Consider the following 8,307-nt stretch of genomic DNA (forward strand, 5'->3'; position numbering starts at 1 on the left):
AGAGTAAAATTAAACTTGCCCTCAGAAGAACAGATACATTATGGATCTACCCTGATACATTTGCTTGTTTTTGCAACAGTGGGGTGAGTTGCCCTAATTCATTTGCTTTGCCTTTCTGGACCAGCTGCAATATTACACAAGCTATGACCAAGGGTCGGGGGTTCAATTTATGGATTAAGAACTGAATTAACTAAACAGGCTCTATAGGAATCGAGTCTGCAACCTTAGTCTCATTTTGTGCCGTGTCCGATTTTGCTCAGCTAAATGCTTACTCACGTATACCACCTAATCGCACACGTATGTAAGTCAGTAACATGTACATGACTATTCCCACATACGTATATGTGGCTTACTGTCATTTAAATATTTTACAACATTTGTGGAAGCTGTAGTCCTTAAGCATTTTGATATAGAGAATATTTAGTTGATTTTTCACATCATCTTAGAATGCCGAAGAAAACAACTTTCAAAATTGTGTCCCTTACATTTTGTACACAAATACAGTGTAGAACATAAAATGGTGGGATTTGTTTTCTTTCCCTTATATGTTTAAGGTTAAGAGTGATCACTGTAAATTCAATGAACTTGAGTAAATGGTAGGGCACTAGAAATTCTCAAAGAGAGATGTATGGGGGTACTCAGGGAAGACAGGTGGCCTGGGGTCAACAACCAAGCCTTGTGAGAACAGCCACGCCATTGACGCAGGTCACTTTAGCTTCCCTGGAATGGGTGACTTACTGGCAAACACATCCACGAGAACCCTAGGCTCTGGCAGAATCTGAGGCTCCTGGATGGCAAACTCATTCGGCAAGACATGTGGCATCACCCAACCTAGTGAGGAATAAATACGCCTCCTACCAGTATATGTGTACTTGGCTCTTTTCCTCGTTGAGAACATTTACACTATGAAACATCATCGAGCACTATGGAGTCAGAGAAGTGAAACATTTCTAATATCATGCAGTCTTGGTTGTGTGTATCTATATGTACATACATGCTCCTGGGTATGAGAGAGAGAGACAATTACAGAAGCCCAGAAATTCCTACCATCAGAAATGTATAGACAAAATTAAATACCATATGCCAAATGATGTTTTCAGAAGGACCACCTCTAATAAACAAAAGAAAAAGATACCATCAGAGTATTTGGGTCTATCTTCATTCTATGGTTGCTCACAGATTCATCAAAAAGCCCATGATCATCATTTTTCCTGCTTCCCTTCTTCAAAGAAAGAAGAATTAAGGCCTCTCACTTTCACTGGATGCCAAATCAGTAAGACGGGGCAACAATTTATATGGCAGCGATACTGAGCTTTACAGTTAGGACGTTAACTTTTTCTCTGCAACACTGCAGCTAACACTCAGCTAGAAACTCTACTATGTTCTGGAATCCACGCAATGGTAATGGAAGAGAAAAAAAAAAAAAACCCACGAACAGAAACTTGCAATGTATTATGGGCCCTTCTTCCTGAAATAGGTTTAGTTTCCCAATCATATTTTTTGAGGTTCATATTGAAGTCTGATTACATGTCTCATGACATAGAATGGTTTGCTTCGCTGAAAAGTTAACAGATACCCAGAAAACTAACTTCATAACTGAATAATCCACACAATAGCTAGCAGGGAGTCCAATTTACCTAGAAATACTTAGTCAGCAAAATGCTTTAACATGTTTTTAAACTGAAATGCTCATTCAGTGTGACTTAGAAAAGCCCTGAGTATACAACAATGACTCAAGAAGATCCAAAGCACACAACTTCTCCACCTCATGGCCCTTCCCAGTGTTTCAAAAATTAAAGAATAATCCCTTTTGATATCAAAAAGCTCTCAACACATAGAGAACTAAAATTTTTATATAAGGTAGGAGTCCTCCACTCTATAATAGTGGATAGTATAGTGTAATGTCTCAAAGCCTGGGTTCATAAGTTAATTTCTGGGTTTGAATCACAGCTCTGTAACTTACCAACTGTGTGATTCTGAACCAGATATTTAATACCTTTTCTCCCCCAACTTTCTAATCTACAAAATGGGTTAAAAATAACACCTCACAGTGTCGTTCTGAGGATAAAGCAATACACGTAAATCTTTCATTGTAAATCATCATTATTATCTAATCCATTTTAGATCAGTTCATCACAGAACCAATTTGCTAGTTTAAAAGCTGTTTTGCCCCCAGAGAATCCTATTTACCGATTCAGTCTTTTATTCACTCATTCATTTAATGTTCATGTTCTCGAGAAGAGTTTGGAGAAGGGCACACCACTAAAGGGATGGCAAACCAATAAGAAGAATTAATAAGCCCTAATCTTGACAATAAGCATGCATTTTAGTGGGCTGGAGTAATTATCGGAATTATATAAGCCAATCTTCTCTTCACTAATTCTAATTCATTCACATTACACTGTGAGTACAAAATGAATAAGGAATTTAATCACTTACATGTGGACCCAGGAAAATTTTTAAGATGCATTTTATTTGACCTCGAGAAAAACACATATATAAATATTTACAACAATGTACACTCCTATAAGATGGTCACCTCCTTCATCCGTGTTTGATCTTTGATCCGTGTTTATAGTTATCATCTGGAGCACCTATCTCCTTAAATCGTCTCCATTTTGAGAAAATAGTTGAAGGCAGAGCAGTACTTTGATGTAGAAAAGGGGACCGATTTCTAAACATTTCCAAACAGATTGAAATCTGCTATCCCTTAAGATAATATTAATATCGACATCAACTTTGGACACCAGACGTCAACATGTAGGGTGTTTTCCAGTGAAGACTCCCATCCCATTTTGCTTTTACATCAGCCAATGAATATGGATAAGACCCTGAAAGCAGCCCTTGATGTGTATCCACAGCACAAATTTAATGTAAGTGGCATATAAGTGATATTTATGTATAAAATTTTGCTTACTTATTCTAGGCTAAAGCACTCAAAGCACTAACCTTGACCTACTCTATCCAGATGGGCAAAAATCCAACTTATTATCCAATTTGAAGAATTTTCTTTCCTTTATGTTTTATTGGAAAATTATGCCTATCTCACGGTACTACTGAAAGAAACATCCTAGTGATATGTGTCTAAAAGACTTTTGAAAAAGAGGTACAATATTGAGGGTCACACATGGTAATAATTATTTTTGCCAATTCCACATATCCAATCAAAAGATGGCTGTTGGCTCCAGCGTGGCTGCAGGTGAGGAAAAAGGAGATGGAGAGGGATCTTAGCCCACATGTTCAGGATACATGACAATGAAGTCACACCCCTTAGAAGAAAGGATTCCCTAGTCAACATCTGAAGCTCTCAATGATGCCATTCTGACATTTGTCACCCGGAGGGAACAGAATATCCCATAATTAAATAAGCCATTTGGGAGCAGGTCATCAACCACGGAAGACAAAATTCCATTCTCCCAAATCATCTTGGCTTTGCTGTTCAGACCTACAGATTGATGGCATGCAGGGATTAATCTATTATGACAGATAGTTCCACTGATATATCTGATGAAATGATTATTGCTCCTTCCAGTATTTCCAAATCCAGTTAAGCACTGGGACAGGCTAATTCTGCCTTTGAAATGTCTCTTAGTCCATCTCTTTCTTTCAAGTCCCACTGCCACCACTCTCACGTGGACTCTCACTGTTTGATACTTTAAATATCTTCAGTGATGTGCTCAGTAGACTCCATGCCCGTCCCTTTCTCCATTCTTCCATCATGGGAACATGTGCACCTGTGACTTCCCTAAAGGCACAAAACCCTTAACTGGATGTCTACTTAACTGGATGTTACAGGATAAAAGGCACGCATTTGCTTTGGAATTCAAGCAATACCCTCCATGCATCTGGGACTTATCTACTTCTTCATCCTTATCTCCAAATTCTGCCTTTCACAAAAAACTTGACTCCAGTCAGAATGATACTTACCACACCCTGAAAACACCACTTAAGTTACACGTGTGGTTTAAGCTATACCTGCCTGACTGCGGCCACAATTACCTCTATGAGGAAAGTACCTCCTCTTGACCTCTGCTGTTCTAAAAATTAACATTGCTTTGAGAAGAGTAGAAGGTCCACTTCTAAAGGACTTCTTAAAACACTCTGGTCATCTTTAATCAGCTCAGGAAGCGAACTCTGATAGCCAGTATCTGCCATATATACATGGGACCTCTTCTGTGCTCTTATGAATTGTTTGTTTTCTTTTAGGTGTTCTTTGATCTTTCTCGACTGTATCATCAGCTCTTTAGAAGCACAGACTCTACACTTGAAATTCGCTGTACATATTAGAGTGACCAATGCATAATGGAAAAGCTGTTCACTATGACATTAAGAGAAATGTGTGTTTCTCCCTTTTATTAAATAGCTACAATGGAAAGCAAAGGAAAAAAAATATATAACTATATAATATTATATACATACATATATTTTTCCTCACAAAGGAGTGCCCATAACCATTTCATTAGTTGTGCATGCTTCTTATCAGTGTTTTGCTTCTTATAAGCCCAATTTATAAGGTCAGAATTTTCCTGAAGAACAAATTAAGATGCACACAAATCACTCTGGTTACAGGTTTCTTTTTTCAAAATATTCTACATTGATTTGAGCTTTCTGGAGTCCCAAAATAAATAAATTACTAGTGTATTTGAAAAGAATTTCCACATTTCTAGGTGAGATTGGCACTTTTTAAAGAGATGGAAATCAAGGAGATAGTCATGTGGGCTAATCTAAATGCTTCCTATCGAAGATACCATCATTTCAACAATATTCTTTTTTTTCCCTAAGAGTTCACAATATTTACCTCTACAGTCATAGTTCAATGCAATTTATGACTAAACATGGCAGCAATAAAAATCGTTAAACTCTACCTTTTAAGAACAGGGAGCAGGAAATACCTTGTTTGCAGCATTATGTAGATTAGTATTACCCACGCAGGTGATATCATTACATCTAGCTCAATTCCTGCATCCTATAAATGATACACCTACATGTCCAGAGAGTACTTATGTAAAGAATTCCCTACCCCCGCTCTTCAGGCAAAGCAGGAAAAGTGCCAGTGACAAAGCTCTGCTATTGAGTCACTTAGGCAACTGAATTTATCAACTTCTGAGGGTGCAGGAAAAGAAGAAAGAGGTCTTAAAACTAATCAGATGCTCACAAATACTGACAAAGATAACTGAAGTATGTAGCACTGAAAATGTACTTACGGCACATTAAACTAATGACCTTTCTAGGACACCTTACTCTCTGAATGATATTAAAGTCAATAGTAACTAAATATGAAAAGTAGATTGAGGATTTGCTAGTATTACACGCAGGCTGGGATGAGTATAAATAAGCTGGATGTGTGTGTGCGTGTGTGTGTGTGTGTGTATAGCCAAATGCACAGAAATACAAACAAGTATAGAACAAGGCAGGTTTACATAGAGAGTAAATATTTATTGTGCTCTAGGGTGTATATCCATGTGGTTCAAGTGGTACTGTTCTATCAGGATCATCATTCATAACTCAGACTCTACTATTCATGTTCATATTCTCAGACCAGTATTATTTGGAAAGGTCTGAAACACTCTTCATTACCCAAAACTATGCTAGGCCAATACCATTTCCACTATGACCTAGAAAAAAGCCCAGAGAGTCACAAAAACAAACAAACAAACAAACAAACAAACAAACAAACCAACAACCCGTGAGTAACCACCAAATGCTAGCCTTGGTGTCTTTCTCCTGTAAATCACAGGCAGTTGGGTGTTGAACACTAAAAATCTGAAGAGGAATAAATTCCTAGAACCATGGACAGAAACTTGCCTTTACTCATTTCCAGCAATACTGTGAGTTTCTGTTACTATGTTCACTTATCACTGCAAAGATGAAAACGCATTCAGATACTTAACAGTGTCTAATAATAGGAGACAGTTTAGAACAGAAATAATTCCAAGCCTCTAAGAAACCTGTCAAAATTTCCCAGAGGTAAGAACCAATGACCTACAGTAGACTGTGGCCATGACCCCAGGGTCCAAGTGGTAACTCTAAAAAAAGTGCCATGAGATATTTGATGACAGGTGATCAAGACATCATTTTTGTGCCCTATCTGGACCAGATAATCTACTCTGAAATGAATATTCAGCATACCCGCCTTCAACACCACATGGAAATTCACACAGAGAAACACACAAAAGACGTTCTTTTAGTTTAGGCTATTCTTGAATTCATACACGAACCAATGTTCATCTCTGTGCTATTCCTCTCAAATTAATATCTCCAATCTTAAAATGCTGACCCAGATTCCAGTCTCATATTTTTAATTGCTGTGAGTTATTTTGATTTAGAAACCCCAGTATTCCCTGAAAGCTGGCACACCTGAACCAAATAAACTCGTGCCGAATCCATGTTCATCACCTATCAGAGGGCTGGGCTCGTGGGATAGAGAGAGCATGCGACAAAAATGTGTTCGGTGAATTACTTCTTCTGATACCAGTTTCCAATCTCACCTCCCCAGTTCTGTTTCTGGCCATTGGTTTCCTACTTTGCTTCTTTGAAATACTGAGTCTTATTAAGTTGTTCCCTTCCCCCTACTCACCCTGCCCCAGGGTGCATCATTCAAATCTCTCGATTCTCTCTTCACGTGCTCTGTCAGAATTACCACTTCGAAAGCTGCAAACCTCAATCAGAGGCAGATCACCTTATAGCTGGGCTAATGGCAGAGTCTCCCATCTCAGCACAACTACCAGAGATGTCCACTCGTCTTTCATCTAATCTACTTCTACAGGATTAGGATTCATACGTAAGAACAGCTTCACTCCTTTCTTCGGGACCCATCCAGGCTCCCACATGTTTGTTACCTTAACTCTCAACTACCACAGCAGTCTTCAGGTGTCTCTCTGAGCTAAGTCAAGCCCCCCTATTGATCTTTATCACAGAGAGAATGTCTCCACAGCCCCTTTGATTGCTTTTGTCCCAACTACACTTAGATAAACTCTTTACTGTTGTTCTATTGGGGGAAAAAATCTCTATATTAACATTTGTTCTCTAAGAGGAGTCTTGCTTCTTGTTTTTTTCACCTGATCTCTAAACAAAGGGCTCATTCCAGGCTGCTGGAGATGGTACTTATAAGAGGCAATATACACAGTGATTAAGACCCAAACTCTGAAATAGACTCAGGTTCAAATCCCAGCTCTGGATCTTAAAAGTTAAGTGAACTCAGGCAAGACTTCTAACTTCCATGTCTCAGTATTTTAATGTGTGGAATGAAAATAATAATATCTATTTCGTAAGGTTGTAAGAATAAAATGGGCATATACATACACATGTACATAAATGTAGATACATATACATATAAAGTGCTTAGAAGAGTACATGGCATGGTTAATAACTCAATTAGTTTTAGTTGTTATTACAGTTTTTTGTAGCCACTATTCTCGTTCATCGTCTCCCTCTCTCTCCTCCTCCCCTCATTCCCCTTGCTGCCAAGACTGCGGGAATACTTGTCCATGTTCATTACTTCTACTTCATCCAACGCATGCAACCCCCAAAGCGTCACTACCTGATTTCTGCCCACACGACCCTAATGAAACCGTCCTTGCCAAAATCAGATTTGACTTATTCATTGCCAAGCCCAAAGGTAAGTTTTAGTTCTTTTAATTGACCATTCCATGTTTTTTTTTTTTAATTAATTTTTTTTTTCAACGTTTTTTATTTATTTTTGGGACAGAGAGAGACAGAGCATGAACAGGGGAGGGGCAGAGAGAGAGGGAGACACAGAATCGGAAACAGGCTCCAGGCTCTGAGCCATCAGCCCAGAGCCTGACGCGGGGCTCGAACTCACGGACCGCGAGATCGTGACCTGGCTGAAGTCGGACGCTTAACCGACTGCGCCACCCAGGCGCCCCCCGTGTTTTTTTTTTTTAACCATGCCCTCCTTAAATCTCGCATTTCCTTGGCTTCTGTGATAGCCCATTGTCTGCAATTTCCCTCCCACCTCTTCCATCTTCTTAATCTCCAATAGATTCCTCTCCCCTACCCTTGACTTAATATCAGCAATCCCAGGATTCTGTCCTGAACTCACTCTTCTCCTCATGTATCAAAGAACCTCAAATCAGCACGTCAAAAGCTATGTGCATCCCTTCTCCCCCTTTTTACCCCCAAGTCCTGCTCGTCATCTTGGACTCCCTAGAGCAGCAGAATGGGGCATTACTGACCCCGCAGTCTAAGTCAGACATGCCTGTATATGTCCTTGTCCCCCATTCCACTAACTTGACGGTTCACTTCTCTCAGTTCAGAGCTGATATCTGATTTCAGTCTGTCATTGTT

Source organism: Panthera leo, chromosome F3 (assembly GCF_018350215.1).
Source record: "Panthera leo isolate Ple1 chromosome F3, P.leo_Ple1_pat1.1, whole genome shotgun sequence".
Classification (NCBI taxonomy): Eukaryota; Metazoa; Chordata; class Mammalia; order Carnivora; family Felidae; genus Panthera; species Panthera leo.